This window comes from Lepidochelys olivacea (genome assembly GCF_965140295.1).
Source record: "Lepidochelys olivacea isolate rLepOli2 genome assembly, chromosome: 18".
Lineage (NCBI taxonomy): Eukaryota > Metazoa > Chordata > Testudines > Cheloniidae > Lepidochelys > Lepidochelys olivacea.
The window spans coordinates 17,771,224-17,797,095 of NC_140428.1; the positions used below are offsets into that span (position 1 = coordinate 17,771,224).

The window sequence follows — 25,872 nt, forward strand, 5'->3', positions numbered from 1 at the left end:
GTTATTTAGCCCATGTTGGTTAAAACATCGTTGGCTATTCCACACCAGAGTTTCACTCATTACAACCATCAGTGGATCCGCACCAATGGCAGCACAGTGGTGGGAAGTTTTAAGAAAAGTGTTACTCCAATGGTCTGGAATTAGAGGAAATTTTTTAAGTAGTACAATAACAACTTGCATCAACTATACAAATTTCTACAAATGATATTTGATTTTGTTAAGTATTTCAGTGTACTTTTTAAAAATAAATATTTGCAGAAGTCATCCAGTTTTTCTCCTTTGGAATGCTAAATGATTTAGGGTCCAATCTTGCTCCTGTCAAAGTCAACAGAGTGTTGCCATTGACTTCAGCAAGAGCAAGGTTGAATCCTGTGGCTATGTTTACACTATCTTTTTACATAGGCAGCAAAATAGGTCAACCTATTTTCCCCCAGCCAAATGCACTAACTCAACGTTGCTTTATATATACACCAAACTGAGCTGTATAGCATATAAAGTAAATTAGTCATTTCATTAAAAAAATATTCAACAATACATAGCCAACATATATTCTGGTCAAATGGAGTTAAAGTATGTTTGCTGGCACAAATCAGGAGAGGATCTTATGGATAAGCATGAACTCTCACTGTAGATATTTTATCAGAAAAGGATTGAGAAAGAACATTCACTTGTGTTTTGTCATTATGCAATTTGAAAAGTTCTAGACTGACAGTAAATAAGAAATCACATCTATGCCTAACAATTGTAGTCAAGTGAACAAATGAAAAACGAAAAAACTGCTAAATATAAATTAACTTTCTGGTGAAACCTCTCCCAAAACAAGTAGTTAAATGCCAGTGACCCTAGTGTAACCTTTCAGAAAACTCACTGGAATGTTATTTAGACATACACCTATCCTTTTGCAGAGATATGTGAAAGCCTTCAAGGCAAACACTCCCAGAAATATTCTTGTACTAGTGTACTTTACATTTTCTAGCAAGTTAAGAAGCTATTTAAATACATTTGAGTAATGGGGTTTTAAAGTGGATTTATTTTACAGCTGGTAGGGTAGCATGCCATGTTTAGGGAAAGGTGCAGAATGATCCAGAGGTAGATGATGGCTGTGTTGACAGACACATGTGTACTGCAGCACAGAACGAAAGTTTGAACTAATCTAAGGGAAATCTCAATGACTGTAATGAAGACACGTGCAGAACCATTATAAAATTACTGACCTCTTTCCTAATTATATACCTTTTATGTTATAAATGAAGGGCTAAGACACACCTCTAATACGAGCAGGAGTTATGAAAACACTGACCATTACTGAATGAAGATACTGAAAAAACACCAGCTAGAGCAAAGGGTAGCTCACAGTCCCAGTGCTCTATTCATTCTTTAGCCACTTTAGATAAGATCACATCCCAAAGTTAAGCCAAACACAAAACAAAACAATCCCACACCCCTACCTCTAATTGAGAACGGTTATCAACGGATACCTAACAGGGACTCTGGTATTCAAAGAGCTGCTGCAAATGGTGTAGCGCAGTGGTCCCCAACCTTTTTGTGGGAATAGCATATTCCCATTCCCAGAAGACTGTGGAGGGCGCCTGACACCCCCGCCCCCTGCCGAAAAATGGCAACGCGTCTCGGTGGCATTTCGGCAGCGCGGTGTCCTGCGGGTGCACGCAACTGCCCCGGCGGGTGCCATTGCACCCACGGGCACCGCTTTGGGGACCCCTGGTGTAGCGCCACTTCTGGGCCAGAGAAATGAGCACTGACTGGTGGGATTGCGTCATTATGCAGGCTTGGGACAACGAGCAGTGCCTGCAGAACTTTCGGATGTGCAAGGCCATATTCCTGGATCTGTGCGCAGTGCAAACCCCCGCCTTCTAGTGCAGGGACCCCCAAATGAGAGCTTCACTTACAGTGGAGAAGAGCGTAGTGATCACTGTGTGGAAACTTGCAACGCCGGACTGCTACCAGTCAGTGAGAAATCATTTTGGAAATTCAGTGTGGGGACCGCTGTCATGCAAGTGTGCAGGGCCATTAATGGTGTCCTACAATGCAGGACTGTGACTCTGGGCACTGTACAGGACACAGTGGATGGATTTGCAGCAACGGGGTCCCAAACTGCAGTGGAGAGATAGGCAGCATATATATACCTTATTTTGGCACCAGATCACCTGGCCACACAGTACATCAACAGAAAGGGTGACTTTTCTATGGTGATGCAAGAATTGGTGGATCACCGACATCAGTGCTGACTGGCCAGCGAAGATGCATGACGCTCGCATCTTTAAGAACACAAGAGGGTTCAAAAAGCTACAAGCTGGGACTTTTCCTCCTGATCGGCAGGTTACCATTGGTGATATCGGAATGCCAATAATGATTGTGGAGGACCCAGCCTACCCCTTGCTCATGAAGCCATACGCTGGCCACCTCTACAGCCCCAAGGAAAGATTCAGTTACCAGATTGGCAGATGCAGAATGACAGTTGCTTGTGCTTTTGGTCTGTAGTTGTGCCTCTTCTCCCCATAGGCCCCAGAGATCCAATGTCTCCAGTCCACTCCAAGCTGGAGTGCAACTGGAGCATGGAGCCGGCACCGTCAGCTGGGCAGTTGCACAGAACAATGGAGAGCTGTTCAGTGTGCTTGCCGAACTGGACAATCAGGAAAAGGTATTTCAAAAATTTGTGGGGCTTTAAAGAGAAGGGAGGGCCTTGCAGTCTCCGTGATCCCTGGGCACTGGAGTTCACAATTATGACCAGAGCAGTCAGCGTCAGGCATTGTGGGACAGCAGCTGGAGGACTGTTAGGATGGACATAAGGAGCTGGAGGATTATTAGGGTGGACATAAGGACATGGTGCCGGCATTTGTGCTGCATCAACCTCAGTACATCCACCACAGCTCAACCCCATTCAGGGAGGAGGTGTTGCTGCATCGCTGTAACGGGGCACTTACATCGGTGGGAGACAAATTTAAGGGTAGACACACGTACAACCAGGTTGACACAAGGCAGCTAGTCAACCTTACTCTGTAGTGTAGACCAGGCCTTTGTAAAATGCCTAGAGATGCTTCATGAAACCTTACACTGATGAGGAGAAACAAGAGAGCCTGAAAATTCCTTCTTGAATAGTTTAGAATTCTCATCTGTCCTGTATGTGACATGAATGGTGCTCTGCCAGTGTAACAGGATTCTAGCATGGAATTCCCTCTTGGTAGTTCCTTCATTGGTAATTCTTTCATGGAAATTTCCTTTGATAACCTTTGCTCCATCCTATAACTCAGAAAGGTAGTAACTTCAACACCCTGTCGTGCCTTAGGGCTTGTCTACACTACTGCGCAGAGTCAATCTAAGGTACGCAACTTCAGCTATGTGAATAGCATAGCTGAAGTTGACATACTTAGATCTACTTACCGTGGTGTCTTCACTGCAGTAAGTCGACAGATGACGCTTTCCCGTCTACTCCGGGCTTGCGCTCCTCATTTTGGTGGAGCACCGGAGATGGGAGAGTGCTCAGAGATCGATTTGTCGCGTCTGTACTAGACTAGACCATTTATACTAGATGCAATAAATCGACCCCCGCTGGATCGATCGCTGCCCGCCAATCCAGGGGGTAGCGTAGACAAGCCCTTAGACACAGAACACTGATGTGGAGCAAAGTGTGCACGTATTAGAAAGAATAATCTTACATATCCTTAATTTATAAAGTCAGACCCGAGTCTACATGCCCTTGGCAGAAGAGCCATCTACACAAGAATAAACCTAATATAAGGAGAAAAGGAGGATTTGTGGCACCTTAGAGACTAACAAATTTATTTGAGCATAAGCTTTCGTGCGCTACAGCTCACTTCATCACCGAATGCATCCGATGAAGTGAGCTGTAGCTCACCAAAGCTTATGCTCAAATAAATTTGTTAGTCTCTAAGGTGCCACAAGTCCTCCTTTTCTTTTTGCGGATACAGACTAACACGGCTGCTACTCTGAAACCTAATGTAAGGATTAGGGCCAAGTCTTCAGGCCCTTATGCACAGATGCAAATACAGTACAACAATCCATATTTAGATTAACATTTTCATGTTATAACAAGATCATTCAGAATAGCTGGATATTCCAATATTATACACTGACTATATTAAAAAGGAAATCTGTACCAAGTTTAGCAGAGAAGTGAAAGTATAACTATATTAAATCACATGTTGATGGATGACAAAGATGTCAAATGTTTATTCTTTTTAAAAAATGACCTTTCCTCAAGGTGTTTTGATCAGCAGCCATCAATGGGGGCAAGAGCATCAATTCCATGTCTCCCCCTAGTCCCCCAATTCTAGTAATTACATACAAATTATGTGTACATACATGCTATCAATATAAAAATTGACCAAAGAGCATGTCCATGTCATTATTCTGTAAACTGTAGTTTGGAAATATGCCTGAGATCTTTGTTATAATAAGGTAAAAACTCAAAATAAGAAAGAAAATTTAGTTATGTGATGTGTCTGATGCAATTTTTTCTTCTACTTACATCTGCAATGTTTTTAAAGGCTGTGCAATTTTTTGCTCGCTATAAGATTACTCAGCCACAGCTCCTCCTTTCTTGCTAAGAAATGCAAACTATTCAAAGCATGATCCATTATCTCAACAAGCAGATTTTAATCATATGAATGAAAATTAAATCTCATGACTGTTCTTATGACTTAACCATATGGACTCAAAACAGAGCACCCAGTTCACTGGCTGAATTATTTTTAACCCCTTTCTGAACTTAATGTAGATGCTATTTTTGATTGGTCTAGAAATACAAATAGAATTGAAACTATTCCATAACTGGGTGTTCCTCTAAAGGGTAACAGTTCGTTTTTACAGGGATTAGAAGAGTTACTATAAGGATTAAAGGCTCACACATGAAATGTGTATATAGGTGGGAGCAGGCAGATTTTCTGCTGGCTCTAGATTTTCAGCCCACACCGAAAAATGTGCCATGGAACAGTTGTCAAGAACTGACCCTGAATGCCAAATTAGTTAGCTTGGTTGTGATGGTTGGTGCCAGCCAATGTGAATAGGACAAATTATAAATTATTATTAATGAAATGACCGGGCTTTCATAACAGCTGTCTGGGGAAAGTTTTTGCCCAGTCCAGAATGGCCAGCACAACAATCAAATTTTTCTGAATAAATAAGGCTTGTGTGTTCTCTCCTCACATTTTCCCCCTCCGATGAAAGGAGTCCACCATCTGTGTTAGTCAATAGCAATTCCTGTTTTAATACCTCGATATGAGAATTGTTTTCTTAGTAAAGCCGTAAGAGAAAAAAAATTCATAAATGGACTGGTTAAAAGTTCATCTTGTCATCACATGGCAATTTTCATACTCTCTCCACGAAGAAAGAAAAACAAGGTTAAACAGAGATACTTTGATTTGCGTGTTGTAGCAAATAGCACCAAGTGCCCAAAGACAGACATTTGTTCCATAGTTAGACCATAAGGATTTTAATGCACTTAGAAATGTTTTTTCCCCGGACGTCCTGCCTCAAGTGACGTAATCCAAATTCTTCACCAGATTTTAACCACAAAACACTAAATTTTAATGTTAAATGCCTTTACCAATATTTGCTTTATTGTATTATTTAACCATGTTACAAACCAATCCACAAGAGGTTACTGGAAAAGAATAGGTTATCACAGAAAATGTGTGGCAGGCACCCATCTTCCCTACTAAAGAAATAGATGGCACCTCCTTGTTTTTGGTAATCTTTCTGGGCTTTTATACAGCACCCATCACTATGTTATTAGAGCACTTAAGTGGATGGGTAGCGACCAAAAATGGTTGCAATCTGACAGCTGATCTATGTAAAATGAGTTGACAATGTCAGTCCAGTTCCCAGTTTCTCTAGGCCACAACTATTCAGAGGTGCCATGGACTAGCTGAGTATGGAAGCTGAATGCCCTTTATCACTAGCACAGGTTAGAGTTGAGGGCACATGAGTAGTGCAGTACCATTGCTCAAGATGTATTCAGTTTTGCAGCTATATAGAGGACTTTGATTTTCATGTCTGCCAATCCGACACCCTCTCTTAGGATTACATTCTCCAATGCCTTTTAGCAGGTAGGGTGCCAAAATGATCTGCAACAGCCGAGTCACCACTTACACAAACACCAGCATATATTATTTGTGGTACGCATTTCCAGTTACCCGTTCTTTTCCAGCGGCATGTCAATTTCCTTGATATGTTTTAGAAGAACAAATGTATGGGAAAACAAAGTGAATATTTAGATAAGGCACAGAATATCTTAAGGCATGTCTATCCCAACAGTTCATGGCAAGATGGGGTGTAAATCTACCCCATGTTAACTTGTCTTTGTGGACTCTGCTGCCACGCACTAATGGCTCCCTAGTGTGCTGTGATCTAGTGTACATCTGCAGGGCTCACACAGACAGTTAGTGTGCAGCAGGCTAGTGCAGGGTGGATTCCAACCTCCACTTGCTACAAGCTAAGTGTTTGTGTAAAAAAGCCTAAAGCTTTGCAAACTATTTCAGTTTATGGGGAGTAGGGAAAAGTCTTCAAATAAGGTTCTGCTTGTGGGTGTCAATGATGGGGTGTAATGGATTGGGTGTGGCAAACAGTAACAATCTGAGTGAAGAGTAGACCAGAGAACTGTAATTCCTTTATTTTGAAGCACAGCAATCTTAAACTGTTCTTACAGCAACAGTATTCTTAATATGAACTGAAACATTTCATAGTGAAATCGGTGCACATCTTTTCAACCTGCAAATCACAATAACCATGCTACAGTGTAACTGTAACCAAGCCAGGAGATTCAGTGACAACATAGTCAATCCCAAACTCAACTGTTGCCTTCACTGAGGAGGAAAAAAAAAAAAAAAGTGTGTTGTTCACTCAAATTAGCTAACTTGAGCTACAATCGTAGTGAAGACAAGGCAGTTTGTTATTTTCACATGAGTTGGCAGTTTGAGTTAAAGCCTAAGCTCCCTCATAGGCTTTGACAGGACCAGCTAACTTGTGTGAAACCAACAAACTGCCTTGTCTTCACTAGGATTTTACCTCAAGTTAGCAACACCCCTCTTTTTTTGCAATGAAGAGGAGGCCTTAATTACAAAATAGTTAGAAGGTGTAGTGTAGACCTAACCATGTCCATAACCTGATTAATATCTTAAACAGTCCAAGTGATTAATTTGGTTTATGGACACCATGAGCCAATGAGATCCCCTGGTTCTCATGGATGTAGGGTAGATAAGGCCTAATAACAAAATGAAATAAGGTCATGACCACAGGTATTTTTGACTCCTTTTCCCTCCAACCTTCTCCCATACAATCCCCAAATACCCAACTCTGAAATGGTTTTCAACTGTATCTCAGATAATACATTTGTGACTGCCCCATGAGCAAAAAAAAACAAAACAAAAAACCCCAAAAAATGGTTTCCAACAAACCAGTACAACCATGTTACCTGAAATGTTTTTTCAGAACAGATCTTGAAAATCATTTCCATCACCAGTGAATTTTTCTGAGTAGACAGGAGCCCACAAGAAATTCACCCACATTTGTGCCTGGCTTAAGAAGAAAGAAAAGGAGTACTTGTGGCACCTTAGAGACTAACCAATTTATTTGAGCATAAGCTTTCGTGAGCTACAGCTCACTTCATCGGATGCATACTGTGGAACGTATAGAAGGTCTTTTTATATGCACAAAGCATGAAAAAATGGGTGTTTACCACTACAAAAGGTTTTCTCTCCCCCCACCCCACTCTCCTGCTGGTAATAGCTTATCTATTACCAGCAGGTAATTATATTATCTATAATAGCTTATCTTACCTGCTGGTAATAGCTTATATTACCTGCTGGTAATAGCTTACCTGCTGCAGTTTCCACGATATGCATCTGAGGAAGTGAGCTGTAGCTCACGAAAGCTTATGCTCTAATAAATTGGTTAGTCTCTAAGGTGCCACAAGTACTCCTTTTCTTTTTGCGAATACAGACTAACACGGCTGTTACTCTGAAACTTATCTAAAGTGATCACTCTCCTTACAATGTGTATCATAATCAAGGCTTAAGAAAAGTATTGCAAAGGGAACTCCAAGGAAGTCCACACAAAAAGAAAACTTGGGTGTCTCACTTTTTGATGCCTCCTCCTTTTAAAAATGACGGTATCTGGCTCTTCCCTTGTGAAATAGCAGTCACAATATAATTGCAAAAAGAAAAGGAGTACTTGGGGCACCTTAGAGACTAACAAATTTATTTGAGCATAAGTTCATCGGATACATCCGATGAAGTGAGCTGTAGCTCACGAAAGCTTATGCTCAAATAAATTGGTTAGTCTCTAAGGTGCCACAAGTACTCCTTTTCTTTTCTCAAATACAGACTAACACGGTTGCTACTCTGAAACCTGACAATATAATTGATGGCTTATTGCACTGTTTATCTAGTCATGCAGAAAACAGCCTATAGCTAAACAACAATGGCAACAAAAGCATGATCCACTGTTACCCCCCTTATTTTCCTCAATGAGGTGTTAACTTCAAAGTCTAGTTAGGACCATTTAAATGCTAATGTTACTAAGGAATAAACAAACTTGCAGCTCGAATCAAGGCACTTCTTAGAACAAAACCTGATCCCTTCCATCCTTAAATTTTCCAGAATAGACTCTTTGCCTACACCATATCAAAAAGAAAGTATTACTCTGGCCTTTTATGTTCTTTGTATTACCCAAACTTTCCTTTTGCTACAGTGACTTGTAACATGGCACCTCAACTCCTGCTCAGAGTGGTCACATGCCTTCTTTAGCAACTAATAATCAGCAGGCATGATGTTGAATGAAGCAGGCTACACCTTACCACGACAGACTCAAAATGCCTAGCTTCTCATAGATCTAAGAGCTGGAAGCCCAAATCCAGCTAAAGCTTGGATCTTCCAGATCGCTAATTAGATGTCATAGAATCGTAAGACTGGAAGGGACCTTGAGAGGTCATCTAGTCCAGTCCTCTGCACTCAAGACAGGACTCAGTATTATCTAGACCAGAGGTTCTCAAACTGGGGGTCAGGACCCCTCAGGGGGTTGCGAGGTTATGACCTGGGGGATCGTGAGCTGTCAGCCTCCACCCCAAACCCTGCTTCACCTCCAGCATTTATAATAGTGTTAAATATTTTTAAAAAATGTTTTTAATTTATAAGTGGGGGTCGCACTCAGAGGCTTGCTGTGTGAAAGGGGTCACCACTACAGAAGTTTGAGAACCACTGATCTAGACTATTCCTGACCGGTAACTGTCTAACCTCTTAAAAATCTCCAATGACGGAGATTCTACCACCTCTATAGGCAATTTATTTCAGTGCATACCTACCCTGACAGGAAGCTTTTCCTAATCTCCAACCTAAATCATTGTTGCTGCAATTTAAGCTCATTTCTTTTGGTCAGATCCTCAGAGGTTAACGAGGATCATTTTTCTCCCTCCTCCTTGTAACAACTTTTTGTGCACTAAAAACCTGTTATGTCCCCTCCACAATCTTTTCTTCTCCAGACTAAACAATTTTTCAATCTTTCCTCATAGGTCATGTTTTCTAGATCTTGAATCATTTTTGTTACTCTCCTCTGGATTTGCTCCAATTTGTCCACATCTTTCCTGAAATGTGGTTCCCAGGAACTGGACACAATACTCCAGCTGAGAACAGCGTGGAGTACAGGAGCAGAATTACTTTTTATGTCTTGCTTGCAACACTCCTGCTAATACATCCCAAAATTATGTTTGCTGTGCGTGTGTGCGTGCGCGCACAACAGTGTTATACTGTTAAATCATATTTAACTTATAAAATCCACTAGAACCTCCAGATCCCTTTCCACAGTACTCCTTCCTAGGTAGTCATTTCCCATTTTGTATGTGTGCAAATGATTTTTCCTTTGTAAGTACAGTACTTTGCATTTGTCCTTATTGAATTTCATCCTATTTACTTCAGACCATTTCTACAGTTTGTTCCAGATCATTTTGAATTTTAACTCTCTCCTCCAAAGCACTTGCAACCTCTCCCTGCTTGGTATCATCTGCAAACTTTATAAGCGGACTATATATGCCATTATCTAAGGGCTTGTCTACATGGGCACTTTACAGCGCTGCAACTTTCTCGCTCAGGGGTCGAAACCTCCCCCTGAGCTCTGTAAATTTCAGCGACGCCCTCGTGGAAGCGTTTTTTTCAGAGCGCTGGGAGAGCTCTCTCCCCATGCTACGCTGAGGCAGCGCTTTAACATTGCTAGTGAAGACATACCCTAAATCACTGATGAAGATATTGAACAGAACCGGATCCAGGGACATCACTCAAATGACTGGGGAAAAAAAGTTCAAGCATATTTGAGAATATAACATCTGATTCTTTGCCTTGTTCCCCGTTCCTGGACAGAAGAAGCATGAATTAAATATTTTGGAAGCTCTGCAAACAAAACAAAACAAAACAAAAAAAACACCCACAAGTCTCACACATTCTTCCTGCCAACTGTCACTTGTGTTCTTTGATCTCCCTTCCAAAGGGACTATATCTTCCAGTTCCCTTCTCCATGAATGGGCAATGAACTTCTCTCTGACCCTCCACTCCAGAGGCACTGGAGCCCAGATTCTGATCTCACTTCACTTATTTATGACAGTGTAAGTGATTCACTCGAATCTATGGAGTTACATTGGTAAACTGTGTGAAAACAGAATCTGGCCCATGATTCCTCACCAGCTCTCTATGACATGAGGCCTCCTCCCTGAGGCCAGCAGAAAAATTAGATGCGTTCTTAACTCAAGTTTGGTAACTCAAGTTACCACACATTCTTCCCTAGTAAAGATACAGCCTAGGTTTGTATCCCAAGAATCATGACTTCAAACCTCTGAGTTTAGCTATCAGTTAATTAAAATCTCTAAAAACTAAACTGGTCTGCATTTTCCTCTACCAGCTGAACTCAGTACCCAACTTGCTGTAACCTGATTGTCCACTTTGGAGATTTTCAATCAGTGGCTTGTACACTTCCCTTTTGAATCGTATTCAATGTTAGTGAGCACTATGCTGCCAGAGATGCCATGTTTTAGATGAGATGTAAAACTGCTCTGAGACCTTGTGATCATTAAAGATTTCATGGCATTTTCTGCAGGACTAGGTGTGTGTTGGCTGCTGTGTCCTAGCCAAATTCCTATTTGGGTAATTACGCTCTACCTAGCTAAATTTTCTAGAGTTTCATGAAGAGTATTAGTACTTTCCCATCTTAAACGTATGCAGTGTTGCTGTGCACTGTTGGACACAAATCAGATGTCAAGAATTATAACATTCATAAACCAGTCAGAGAACACTTCAATCTCTCTGGTCACGCAATTACAGACATGAAAGTTGCAATTCTTCAACAAAAAAACTTCAAATCCAGACTCCAGTGAGAAACTGTTGAATTGGAATTCATTTGCAAATTGGATACAATTAACTTAGGCTTGAATAGAGACTGGGAGTGGCTAAGTCATTATGCAAGGTAACCTATTTCCCCTTGTTTTTTCCTAACAGCCCCCCCCCCCCCCCAGACGTTCTTGTTAAACCCTGGATTTGTGCTGGAAATGGCCCAACTTGATTATCATACACATTGTAAGGAGAGTGATCACTTTAGATAAGCTATTGCCAGCAGGAGAGTGGGGTGAGGGGAGGTATTTTTTCATGCTTTGTGTGTATAAAAGATCTTCTACACTTTCCACAGTATGCATCCGATGAAGTGAGCTGTAGCTCACCAAAGCTTATGCTAAAATAAATTGGTTAGTCTCTAAGGTGCCACAAGTACTCCTTTTCTTTTTGCCAATACAGATTAACACGGCTGTTACTATAACACTGTAAGGAGAGGTTTCAGAGTAACACCCATTGTTTCATGTTCTCTGTATATATAAATCTCCTCACTGTATTTTCCACTGAATGCATCCGATGAAGTGAGCTGTAGCTCACGAAAGCTTATGCTCAAATAAATGTGTTAGTCTCTAAAGTGCCACAAGTCCTCCTTTTCTTTTTGCAAAATAATAAGCTTATCTGACACAGAAGGAACTGCAAAGCAAATAAAAATGGAGTTAAGCCCAAATTTCTGTACTGAATGTTCCCCCTAATCAGACCGTGTGAGGCATTCAGCACAGGAATCCGTTTTAACTAACTTTTAAAAATGTCTTTTTATCCTCTGTAAATCCTTTCAGTACTTCCTTGTTCACTGAAGATGTCACAAACAGACACTACATACCTAAGACTCATTGTAATCCATACACTGCATAAAATGTTACAGAATAATACATTCAGGGGTATCCTTTAGCAAAACAAGACATGACAAGATGGATTTCGGGGCGGGGGGGGGGAGAGAAGAATTAAATAAAGGTCAGTTATAATTTATCCCATCTTCAACACACACATAGATCCCAGCTGGTGAGAATTTAGGAAATCTTAGGCTATGCCTACACTATGGGGCTTTTAGTGACACAGCTGTGCTGCTGCAACCGTGCGGTTAAAAGCCGCGCAGTGTAGCTGCTGTTTGTCGGCAGAAGAGAGTTCTCCTGCTGACAAAAAACGTCCACCCCCAACGAACAGCAGGGGCTTTGTTAGAAAGATATCGCTCCTGCTGACAAAGTGCTGTTCACGCTGGCACGTGTCGTCGGTAAAACTTTGGTCGTTCTGAGGTGGCTTTTTTTTTTTTTTTTTTTTTTTAAAAACACCCCTGAACGACAAAAGTTTTGCCGACGAAGTGCCAGTGTAGACAAAGCCTCAGTGTAACTCAGTTTTTAATTTTGTTTTGCAGTGCACTGTACTGGGGCAACTGCCCCACTCCGGTAGAACAAGGGTTAAAAGCAGCCCTGCAGAGGGCTGCATGTGGGAAGTAGGAAGTGAGGGCAGCTGAGGGAGTAGCTGACCACAGGTCTGGCCAGCTCAAATAGGGCCCAGCTGGCCCTGATAAGAAGGCTGTGGGCCAAAAGCTGAAAGGAGTCTCACTTTAGCCCCAGAGGGAGAGGGGCTAGCTGCCTGAGAGGAAGGTACCTGAACTGGAGCAGTGCTGCTCCAGCCCGGTAAAACCCCAGGCTGCAGGCCTTGTTGAAGGCCTACAGAGGCAGCTGGTCCAACCCCTTTGCCAATGATGAGCGGCCATTATAGACTGTTCTTATAATTATAATTTAAGTGCGAACTGATCAGAGTTAGAAATTGAAAAAATCTAGTTCTCACACTTTTGGATTATGCAACAGGAAAATCCCTGATCATGTCGTCTGGAGAGTTGTTCTGACATCACAACAGCAAATCCTAAACAGACTCCTTTGTGTCTAGACGCAGAGGAAGAGCGGTTCATTACAGGACGCAAGGCCTCCACTAGCAGCAAACAGAGCGATAGGAAAGCCATGAACAGGCACCAGCACCCTTTGGAGAGGTTAGCGTTAAGATTTCCAGAGTTTTCGTCAAATGCACCCGTTCCCTATCATAGAAGCAAAGAAGGCTATCCTAAGCAGGAATGCAGGGTTTGAAAACTTTCTTTTTTCTGCTACCATCTTAACATTTACTTCCTTTAAGTGTTATTGACAAAGTTAAATCTCACATCCACACACAGCTTGGGCTTGAAATGACCTAGCACCTGTTTGTCATGGGAACCAAAGGTTTAAACATATATTTAAAAAATCATTTGAGAAACTTAGAAAAACATTACTGAGAAATGTATTCTTTTAGCTTATGTAGTACAAAATCTGATCAAGTTATCCTTTATCATCACCCAAACGTATCTTAAACTTCTTCATACAAAGGAGAAAAGTTTCTTTGCCACTGTCATGACAGCGACAGAATAGAAGGCTCAAGAATTAGAAAAAAAAAAAGCACTATGAGTCATCGGCGCCAACTCCATGGGTGCTCTGGGGCTGGAGCACCCACTGGGGGGAAATGGTGAGCGCTGAGCACCCACCGGCAGCCCCCTTATCTGCTCCCCCTCCCCCGGCAGATCGGCGTTTCGTGGCATGCAGGAGGAGGGGAAGAGCGGAGGAGTGAAGACGTGGCGCATTTGGGGATGGAACAGGGCAGGAAGAGTGGGGGTGGGGCCTTGGGGGAAGAGATGAAGTGGGGGCGGGCCTGGGGTGGAGCCAGGGTCTAGCACCCCCAGCACTTTGAAAAGTCATCACCTGTGCTACAAGTTCCTGTTTGTAAGAACCATGCCCACAGATTTGTATTTATAATACATACTGTAGTAAGAGAGTCATATTAATAACACTTTGAACCCGTTTTTCCAAGTTCACCATTGAATATATATGTTGTAATAATATTGTTCAGACAAGTCTCTACCAGTGATTAATTTAATGGACAATACAATAGGTTTCAGCTAACAGAAGTCAAAATGTTTTAGTCCCTTGAAGTTATTTGCCTTGTTTTTAATCAAGCTATTTCCTCAATTAGTTCATTGAGTGTTTTCACGAGTCAGTTACAGGATTTACAAAAGAAAATCTAAAATTTAGTTAGTTAAAAAAAGATTTTACACTAATTAAACCTCTCACAACGAAATGCAAAGAAATTCAAAGGAAAAGCATCATTTATTTATTTCACTGTGTGTAGCTGTTCCCCAAACTTAAATACACTGGATGATCTTGCTGAAGGAACATGCTGCTGTAGCTAAGCACAATGACATGCACCAAGGACAGACGGTTAGTGTTAGTGAAAAGCAAGGAAACAAGGAGTTAACACTGGCAATCTATCCTCAACTCATGCTGTTGTACTAAGCTATTATAAGCACATACAACAAGGAAGATCATGCAGAGTTATGTTAGATCGATAGCTATAACACCTAGGTACAATGAGTGAATTAAGCATGTGTAGCCAATCCTTTACTATAAAAAGAAAAGGAGGACTTGTGGCACCTTAGAGACTAACCAATTTATTTGAGCGTAAGCTTTCGTGAGCTACAGCTCACTTCATCGGATGCATTCAGTGGAAAATACTATAGATTTCCTTCCTTTTGTTGAGGTGTCACAGGTTAATGTTTAATGCGTCTGCGTCTCTTGTTAAAGCCTAAAAAACCTTTAATAGAAATATACTAGAAATTACTCACACAACAGACAAACCTCTTTACTATGCAAATCACATTGAGCTGGCTTTTTTTTTTTAAAAAAAAATGGGCACTGTTATTAGATGGATTGTATAAATACTACATATTTAAACAATTTAAAAAAAAACCCATACATTATTTAGCAGAAAGGCAAGAAGTCATTTCCCCCACTTATAAACAACTACACATTTGTCAACTGTGTGTTATCCTGGGCCTGAAATATGAATAATAAAAATACTTGTGGTCTTTGAAAACTTACTGTATACACGTGGCAGGAGCTACTTCTCCAAATTAAAAGCCGCAGTCATTTAAAATTGATTCGGAAAGTACTGGAAACGGCAAGATCATATCACTTGTCATTAACACTCTCCTACCCCCCCCCGCCAAAAAAAAAAACACACACACACCATAGCTCTCTTGTTCAAGCACAAGAGCATTTCTAAAAATCATTTAATATATATTCTCTCTTAGAGAGCATAAACCAAACCAAACTGATCTAAAAAAAAAAAAGTGGGCCTAGCAGAGAAAGTGTATGAGAAAGCTTAAGCCAAGAACAAAATGTTTATGACCAAGTTACAAACCTCTGAAGACAGTGATTTATAATGGAAATACTGACAGAACATTAAATATAGTGACAGAATTGATTTAAGCTTAAATTAGATAGTACTATACTGAATTTCTACAAATGCAGAAATTATGGTGGTATCATATACAAAATGCATATAGACTCTGACTCCTTTCTGCCCTTAGTTATTGATCAACAGAAGAACAAAAAAGAAGCCAGCTGCATTCAACACTGAACACACATGATACCTTTTTGGAAATTCCAGAGACATTTTCCCCACCCCCACTTATGTCACACAATCAAAGTAAAGAACCTTTAATTAGCTCACATCCCATCGTTAACTAAGCTTCGTAATACATTCTGACAACGGCATGTTGGCTGGGTAATCTGTGAAGCCCCCTGATGAGTTGTCTGTATGGATGCCTGATTAGCTGGGTATCCCAGGGGAGCCCCCCGCTGTTTTTTATCTCCACAGATGCCTGATGAGTTGGGTAGCTTCCCCCAAGGACCTCCTGTGAAGCTGCATCAGCAGGTGCCCATTGGCAATAGTTTTGTGTTACAGGGCTGAATGAGTGATCCCTGCAGGAACTGCCAGCTGTTTTCACATACACAGAAGGCAGTCAAAAGTCCACAGCATGAACTTGGAATGACCCCAACTGCAGAATCACTGGCGGGTTCATCTGGAGGGCAGCTATGCTTTATTAAACAACTAATACTCTTAACAGATAACTTTCAGAAGGAAAAAATATTAACTCTTTCAAATCTTCTCTAAGTTTTTTTACACAGTGTAATGGCATGTATTATAAACTCTATAGTACTTTTAAAGTCCCTTTCTAGTTCTTTGAGTTAATATGTAATAAAAATATCTTGGCACAATTCAATTTTTATTTTTTTAAATAATCTGACAGATCTATTTTTAGGCATTTTTCAATGTTCATTGATTTAATTTTTCAAAATTAAAGAAAATTATAAGGAGGGGGTCAGACAATTATTTTATGACAGTAGACTTTGAGATTCAAAAAGTGAAAGCTTTATAACTGTTAAAATCCAAATTGACAACACCTCATGTCAAAACACACAAAACAAAAATATCCTTAAATCAAACTCTAATAAGTTCTCAAGCAGCATTTTTCCTGCTTTGACTATCTGTAAATATATTTTACTATTCATGGATTTTTTTTAGTGTATGTGTGTGTGTGTGTGGTGAAATTTACGCTTACCGACACTTAGCGATCAAAAGCTAATCCTTCCAAGCCTAAATGTACTTAAAGAACTTTGTCAACTTAAAAGTCTTCTTAAAAATAAAATGTCTTTATCTTATGTTTATAACTTAGATGAGCAAAACAATATAATTTCATTTTACCATCTGTGCTATTTGTTTACATTCTGAACTTCATTCTGCTTGGGAAAACAGACTAGTCACTTTCACTTTCTGTTTCCAGGTCAGTTTCACTTTCTCTGGCTGATACACTATTATCAAGTTCATTTTGTAATAAACTGCTGGAGAATATTTAAAACAAAGAATTCTGTTTTTCTTTCTCTCTTTTCTTTTCTTTTTTTTTTTTAATTAAATGAAGACACTTGTACTTTCTGTAGTGCTTTAAAGTTTAAAATGAAGCCTAAATGTGTGGCCAAAACTATCTTGTAGCATCCCTTTAAAAACAAAAAAACCTGTGTATTCACCTTATCTTCAAAAATAAAACACATTTTATTAGCCAACAGATTTCATTCTCATTAAGGCTTTGTATATATCTATTTTAAATTTTCCACAAAGCTTTCTATATTGTCTGTATCCAAATAATAGTTGGGAGGCCTGTTTAGGCTGACACAAAAGTCACTAAAATCTGACTAACCCCAACTCACAAACAATTGAGACTCTACCCTTTTCACCTATCAAAAACTAAAAATGAGAACTTTGAACACAGATCACTGTTTCCTTAAAAAGAACTCCAGCAACTTACACATCACACTTCAGGATAATTTTTTTAACCTAGTACATATTTACACAATACCTAAAATTACTGTAAACTAAAGATAGAAGAAAAACAATTTTCTCTCTTCAGTGTATTTGTTTATTTTGTGTATTTGGCAGCACTTTGTGTATATGATATTTTACTATTTCCTCTGCACAGTTAGTTTCCCCCACTTGGAGTCAGTCACACAGAAAAACAGACAGAAAAACTAAGAAAAGTAATAATAATGGCTTGTAAAAACTCAAGCTGGTGGGGATCTAAAGCAGGTGTAGAAACTGAAGCTCTTTAAACTTGGTTTTTGAAACTGTCTAGATTATAACTTAACACACTTTAAAATTCAATAAATGGCTAAGCTATTTATTTCACCGTTAATGAACTGATGCCTTTTGCCTACCACATAATTTTGCTTGGAAAAAGCTTGGTATAAAGCTGCCAAACGCATGTCAGTTTGCTTCTGAATGCATTCTTATTAAAAGAGACACCAAGTCCAGATCAAACAGTTTTTTCAACAGAGCACGTCATCAATTTCATTTGGACTCGCAGGCAAGGTAAAGCAGGACACCAGTGTATATGTAGCTGTTTAACAAAACATACGCTCTTGCGTAATGGCATTTTCCCTCAGCTACGACTGTGGCCACAACAGAATCATGGGGACCACAAGGGCCTATTTATTTATTTATCTATTAATTTTCTTTAATAAAACATGAGGATTAAGGTGGTGGGGGTAGGGAATATGGGAACAAAGAAAGATTCAGTGATCCTTTAAAACTCTTAGACTTGCCTTATCTTTGTACAGATTTATACCAATCTCTCTCAAGATACAGTGGTCATGGATGCCAGATCTTCCTTATCATATGAAGGAGGAGTGACATTTTTCATGGTTTTCGATTGTCACCCCATTAGTCAGTGGGATCACTGTCTTCTAAAAGGAGGCACTTCCCTTTTACGCTGCCCCCAAGGATCTGAGTGGTCTGCTTCTACAGCCTTTCCCCTCCAATTGAGGGAGCAAGAGATAGAAAACTAAACCCAGGTTTCCTGTATATTCTGTATCTCGCTACGTAGATTCTTACACTGCATTCATCACCATTGTATCTGACTGCCTTTCACTAGTGTATTAAGCAACCTGACTATACACCTTGTTTGTCTGCACAGTACTAAACAGTACTAAATCACCAATTCTGATTATTATTTTGGCCAGACAGTTGGTCTATAATTTTCCATTTGTTCTTATAGTAACTGGAATATCCTATCATTGTCCTCAGTTCCAACTTTGTTGATTTCTGATGCAGCAAAAGCAGATATGCTGTCAAAAGCTCAATCACTGAAAGAGATTACCACTGAGGAGATTACCACTTCAAAACAGCAGAAAATGATTACAGCACAGAGGCCGCATTAGCTCCATTGTCAGCTCACAATTAAGAATACAGAAGGCTTCTTGCACATAAGCCTGTACGCAACATAATGTTAAAATTCTGGAAATGAAAAAAATGAATGTTGAACCTCCAATTCCATATTCAGCTCGCTATCCAAAACGACACCTAACAATTTGCCTGGGCAAAACTAAAACTCAATCAATTAGGTGTCCACAGCCTTTTCTTATTTGGCTAGTTTGAACCTAAACCAGCTGTCACATCCACTCATTAGTCTTGGACAGACAGCAGAGTGGTGCCAAGATGAAAGTGCCACAACCTAGGGACACAACAATATAAAGAATTGATGACAATGAAGATCATACCACATCATCATTTGTCTAGGCAGCTTTACATATACACAAGAGAAGAATGGTGAGAAAAGTTACCTCCTAAACTTCATGTGTGAAGGTTCTTGATGATGAGAAATTTCCCATCACTACTGAATAAAATTTACAGCAGGATGACTTTTATTTCAGCTATTTACAATTCCATTCTGTCAAAATGATCCTGGAGTTGCTCAGACAAAACATTTCCAATGATGGACGTGCATTAACTGTCTTAGCTTCTGAATATAAGTATCTTAAATGAGAATGGTTGACTGTATAAGTCAAGGGATGAAAAATTTTAACTCGCTGTTTATTTTACAGACGGCTATCCACACCTTGGTAGTAAACTGCTTAGATTATGGCATTCTTCTTCTTTCTGGGATACATGACTCCCTTCTTACATCCCTTCAGCCTGACTAAAATGGCATTGACAAACTCATCTTCCTCTGCCAATACTTGTCCACGTTACTCCCTTTTTGCAGCCTCCATTACTCCCAATCACTTTCCACTTCAAATTCATATCCCCTCGTCACAGCTCTACCACGGCCTATCATCTCATCTCTTGTTTCCTGTCAGTCTCCTATTAGGATCACATGCTCTGCCAATTCTACTGTCCTTCATGTTGTCTTTGCTTCCCCTGCCCACAAATGCCTGCGTGTCCTCCAAATTCCTGGAATATCCTTCCCATACCTATATTTTAATGTAGCCTCCTTACTTGGCTTCAAAATCCCACCTCTTTCCACATCTCTAACAAGGACTCACGCTCCTACGGCAACATTTAAGTTTTAAAAGTTGGAACTAACGTTATGCATACCTTACGAAAACAAGAAACACTCTATCCTTATTTGATAAACCTTCTTCCATCTGCCTTGCATGATGTCAATTTTCTTTTATGCTGTCGTATCATATCTAACACAGTGAGTAATGTCCTCAAGACAGTATTTATTCTCTCTAAAAAGCTCCATGCAAACCTCTGGTGCTCTAAAACTTTACATACAATTATGATGAGCTCTGAAAAAATGGGCTAGGCCTCTGGCTCAGTGAAGGTGTCTTGTGCAGTATGAATATATCCCACTAAATGTTTCCAGATATCTGCCCCAAAAGAATGATTCAAAGCATCAGATAAACAGCGAAGGAAGTCCTAATATATACATGGAAACTTGTCTTGCCTTTGTTGGCTGTGCAGCCAGTGTTCTTCCCTAATACCATCAAACAAGATTCATGTAGTGGCACAAGACTAAAAGAACTGTCAACTAACTGGCAGTATTGCTCAGTCACAATGGGGATGAGAAACATCAAGGATCAGAGAAGCTAGTTCCTTCTATGGTGGAAAACCACAAAACAGAACAATGGATATATACACCGGACCCTCGCTAGAACACGCATCTATATAGTGCGGTCGTGGCCATGAATCCCAAATTTAATTTCTTTAATTGGAATTCATTTTATCGTGGTCCCCACGTTAATGCAGTACCACGCATGGATCCCAAATCCCGTGTTCTAGCGAGGGTCCGGTGTATATATAAAAAAAGAGGATGTTCTCTTCAACAATGCAGACTTACTATTTTAGTGAAGTAGGAATGTCACAAAGACTTTGACAGGGAAACAGGGAAACAGTTAATAAAATACTTATTCATGGGCTGAAATGCCATTCTAAAGATTCTTTTTTAAGTGTTCATTTAAACTGGCAATACTCAGACCTCAGCAGTTCAGGAACGAAGTTAGCGATCAACATTACCCAAAAAAGCCATAGCACTGTGAATTCATTGTTCCATTTACTATATAGACATGTATACCTATAAAGTAAGAGCATCCTGACTGGTTAATAATTAATCACAGTGTTTTTAATATCATGTGCTGCAAAGAGCTGCAGAAACACATTAAAGAGCCACCTGCAGCTCCGGAGCCTCAGTCTAAGGATCACTGATTTAAACCCTACCAAGACCTATCGGACAAATCTAAAAATGTTGCATTGACAATTCAGTAAGAAAAGCAAATCTGGTAAAAATTCAGAGATAAGAACTCTCTTGTACAGAACAAAGGATGGGCGATGTGTCATAAGGATCAAAGATACAGGACAGAATCCCTCCCTAATCTTATGTTAATGTGTTTTTTAAAATACGCATCTCCCAGCTGTGCTCTGTGCTGAAAACCAAATATTATTTAAAAAGTGACATCCTGATTGGTTATAGATTCTTTAAGTAGCAAAGTTCAGGAAGTAAATTGGCTTTTTATATATACATTTAAAGGAAGATGGCTATTAGCAAATAGTTCATAAGTAATCACTGTCAACTGTTCACACAATGAAATGTTCTACAGCTTTAATCTGCTTCATGGACATTGTATAAATAATAGGTCGTCAAATCTTGCTTATATTTAGTTTGCACAGGAAGCAACTAAAAGTCTGTCAGTTTATAAACTGCTTTGTCATACCTCTGAATTCTCCCTGATTTTATATGAAAGAAATTCTCCTTTACCTGGATTTTTTTTGTTTTCTTTTACTCCAGAGTTGGAAAACTAAGAACTAGTGCAAAAAGTACACCTACAAAAACCCAGCCACCAGCTGGCAACTGCTTAAGGAAGCAAAATAAAACCTCCTTCAGAAAACACCAAACTTTACCAGAAAATATGAGATCTCTTTTATGAGTTTTATCCTTTTATGTTGCTTATATCTATAGCTTTCAGAATCTTTATTATCCCTTTGCAAAAACTTACGATTTTTTTCCTTTGATTTAAATGTTTAGTATTATATTGACGGATAGTTACAAAAGAGACTTTTCTGCTACAAAAGGAATCATGTCAATAGACCTAGTTCTCATTTGAAGTAAACCTAGGATCTTAACCTTTTGCCATAAGCAGGCTAAAGCCTGGGACATGACCGAGTTTTTAGGCAGGTTACAGAACACTGTAAAGCTTAGCCAACTACAAATCTGTAGTGCAAACAAAGGAGCAATCCTGTTATAATTGGGAACCCTGACATGGTTGTATTTGTAATGCAGACAGTCCTGGACAGGCCCTTTTTTGGTTTGGCTGAATGTAAGGCACAGTAGACTCAGGGCTCAAGCCTTTCACCTCCTCTTATTTAACTCAAGTAAAAATGATTAATGGATTCATACTAGTTCTTGTCTGTTTATGTCCACAATTGGCATTCAGGGTTCAAGAGACCTACAATTTGAAAACCATGGAAACTGAGGTACATTGGCAAAGCTGTCGGGTGGAATTTTCAAGGTCAGAAAGCTTTATAGTATAGTTTTGTTTCCAGTGTTGCCTTTATTTATTTTAAAACATTTTTCCATCAAATATTTGTATGCAGAAATGGAGCGCAGCTTTTCCATCACATACCAATGATTTAGGATACATTACACTGAAGCCAGGCATGTAAATGGATGAATGGCAGCCCGGGGAGATGTTGTGGCACTAGTTGTGCTGTAGCTAGCTCGCCATAAAGAAAAGTAAGGACACTGTGGTACGGGCTTCAGCGCTGGCTGCACAAGTGAGAAGGTATACAGGGTGGTCAGGGCTCCTGCTGCTCACTTCTATTTTTAGCAAGCTAGCTTGAACACAGCTAGTGCGAGTACATCTACATGAGATTCTATTCACACCAGTGGCTGTAATGTATGTATACCCATAGGATGGGTTCCTAGACGGATTGCAAATCTTAGACAAATCACGTACAGTATCTGAAAAGTTGATTCTCACATAAAATAGCACACAGCAATTATAAAGTATATTAAACTTTGTAATCATTTTGCACCAGGAGTTGCATTATCTCGGCACAATATCTATTTACTAGTAATGGGTACAATGAAACAAAGACTTCAAGTCAGAAGAGAGTACAGAGTCAAAACAGGGCTTTAATTTATTTTGGTATTAGGTCAGCATCTAACATGCATTTCTGACTGAGAAGTCTCTGAAAGAGTAATAATTTTAGGTTTTAGTAGTATCATGCCTAAGGCGGAAAACAAAAAAGAAAAAAGTTTGCATGCCAAGAATTTGAGTCATTTCTGTGCATATGGCCACTGTAGGAGCCTCCATGCAGAGGGAATCAAATTCCCTCAGGTGCCTATATTTAGGATCAAAGTACTTTTTAAAATACAAAACTTGTAGCCTCCAAGGGATAAAAACTATAAAACTGTCTGAAATGAACTTTATTTAACCTAAGGTTTTGTGCCAACTTAAATACACTGAACTTCTCCTACTTGAAAGAAGGCATTTACCCACTGTGTGTTCTGAGATGCATGGAGAAGCCATTACAGGAATAATCAATAACACTGTAAAACAGAAAAGCCATAAAATGACAAAAACAGATACAACTCATAAACAACTTACTTTTCAGTTCATATAGGCACTCTCTCTGTATAGATTTCTTTTAAAGTGATGATTAAAGTTTAGCCTGACATGGTTGTATGAACAGAACAGATCTAGTCCTATTTACAGCCTCCAACTCAGCTTAAAATCTAATATAAATTTTATTAACAGATCTTATAAGACACTAGGTAACTGAAAAACAAATAAGATTTGTGAAAGTTTTTCCAGCTTCTGGCTGGTAATTATTAGATATGGAGGACAGTTCATCAAGTTTTGGCTGCTTTGCCAGCTCTACAGAATTGGTTGCATTGACGAAAAGGAACAATTTCTGGCACCGCTGAATCAGGTGAAACCCCTGGTAGTGAGAGCAGACACTAATTCATCATACTGTCTCTACAGACGGCACCGGAGGAGCAACATGAACATGATCTGTCGGCCAGGTCATGTTTTGTGTTGCAGTTAGGGTCAGATTTGAGTTTTTCCTTCTTATACTTAACAAAAATTAAAATGGTACCTATGCGACGTACAGTTATATATATACACTGTATATATTTATTTTTTTTAAAGAGAAAGCAGGTTTTAATTAATTTTACTCATGGTAGCAGTTATGGCATTTCACAAGTTATACTTGAAATATCAGTTTTGAGTTATATTGGCATTCCAGGGCTATATCTAGTTGTCCAAAAGCAGTACAACTAGTTGGGGAGGAGCCTTCACCTTCATCACAAGTGTCTTGCTCACCCAAGCCCCATAAACAGGGGGATTATCACTCTGCTGAGAGAAGCCCTTTTTGAGAAGGAGACTGTTGGTTGCTCAACTCGCATTCAGTTTCAATGGGAGTTTGGCGTCTAACTGCCCACCGTGTCTTTGAAAATCTCTCCAACAGAAACCTTAGTTACAAATGACTGAAGTTCAAAGACTGACCTTGCCCTTGTGGAAAATGCAGTAAGGCTTGTGCCTTTAAAGGCAGAGATTTATGAGACTCTTACTGCAGATGTGATTGCAACCAGGAAACAAATCTGTATGGAAAGGAAATACAAAAGAAATAGATATCAATGGCTGGAATGGATGGATCATAAGAGCATGCAGCACTGTAAGCATAGAACGTGGGCATAAGTGTTCGTTTGGACAAATGGACAGCTCTAAGGAAGCTCCATGTCATTAAGTGATCTACCAGAGACTTGGATAGGCCTGTATTTGTGACACTGGTAGTGCTTGGACATAGATGATATGATGGGAGATCTCAGCTGCAGGTTTAGATTGCCCTGTAAGAAATCTAAAGGAGATGGAACACCCTGAATACTGGTGCCGATTCTCCCATCTTAACACCAGCATGAGATTTGGTTCATACGTTTGCGAAGACCCAAAGGGTGGAAACCTTGCTGGGAACAAGTGGGGTATTTATCACATTTGAGAAGCAGTATGCGTTCTTGGTTAAGACTTGCTTCTGCTCAATAGACAAGGTGTTAAGACTCAGATAACTTGGGTTAGGATACATCCACAAACTTTGAAGATTCTTTGTTTACTGGGAAGACCTATTGAAGAGCTTTGTGGCAGATTTGCTAGGTATGAAAACCCTGGTCTTTGCTTATCTGGGGTTATGAGAATGCCCAATACTACTACATTTTTGACCTTTTGAATTGCTCTTCCTATTAGTGGGAGAAAGGGAAAAAGTGTCTAAAAGTAGATTTGGCCATGTTTGGGTCACAGCCTCTGCTCCTATTGACCTCTTGTCTTCTTCCCTAGTGAAGAGCAGCCTTCTTCTAAAATTTTTACTGGATGGGAACATCTCCACCTAGGGAGACCATAGGTCCCTGCATAGCAGCGACAATGTTCCATGGTGCAGAGACTGCACAGCATTGTCTATCTGCTTTTGCATTCAGTGTGCTTCCTTTTATGTGGAGCGATAGAAACTAAGTGATCTTCTGTCCAAGGCAGCATCCATAAAGCTCCTGTATTTAGATCAACCTTTTGCATTCCATTTTCTGGTTTATGTATGCTGCAGTTGTCTGGTTGCCCAAATGGGTCAGGAGGTGCTCTTTCCTCAGGTGCTCTGCCAAGTCTTAAAGGGCCAACCTGACCACTTATCTTTAGCAAAAGTTAACACTGTGAAGACTTTCATACCTTGACCGTGTTCCTTGTGAGTCCTGAATGTGCTTCCCATATATAAAGGCCAGGGGTTTGGGGATCAGATTGTGAAAGGAGAATCCTTACATAAGACAGTGGATCCCTCTTGAATGGTATTT

At 39.9% G+C, this 25,872-nt stretch overlaps 1 protein-coding gene across 1 annotated transcript in view; it reads right to left on the reverse strand.

The window, feature by feature from the left end:
- Positions 1 to 25,872, reverse strand: part of VPS13D (vacuolar protein sorting 13 homolog D) — a 196,941-nt gene that overhangs the window by 45,978 nt on the left and 125,091 nt on the right. The window lies entirely within an intron of this gene.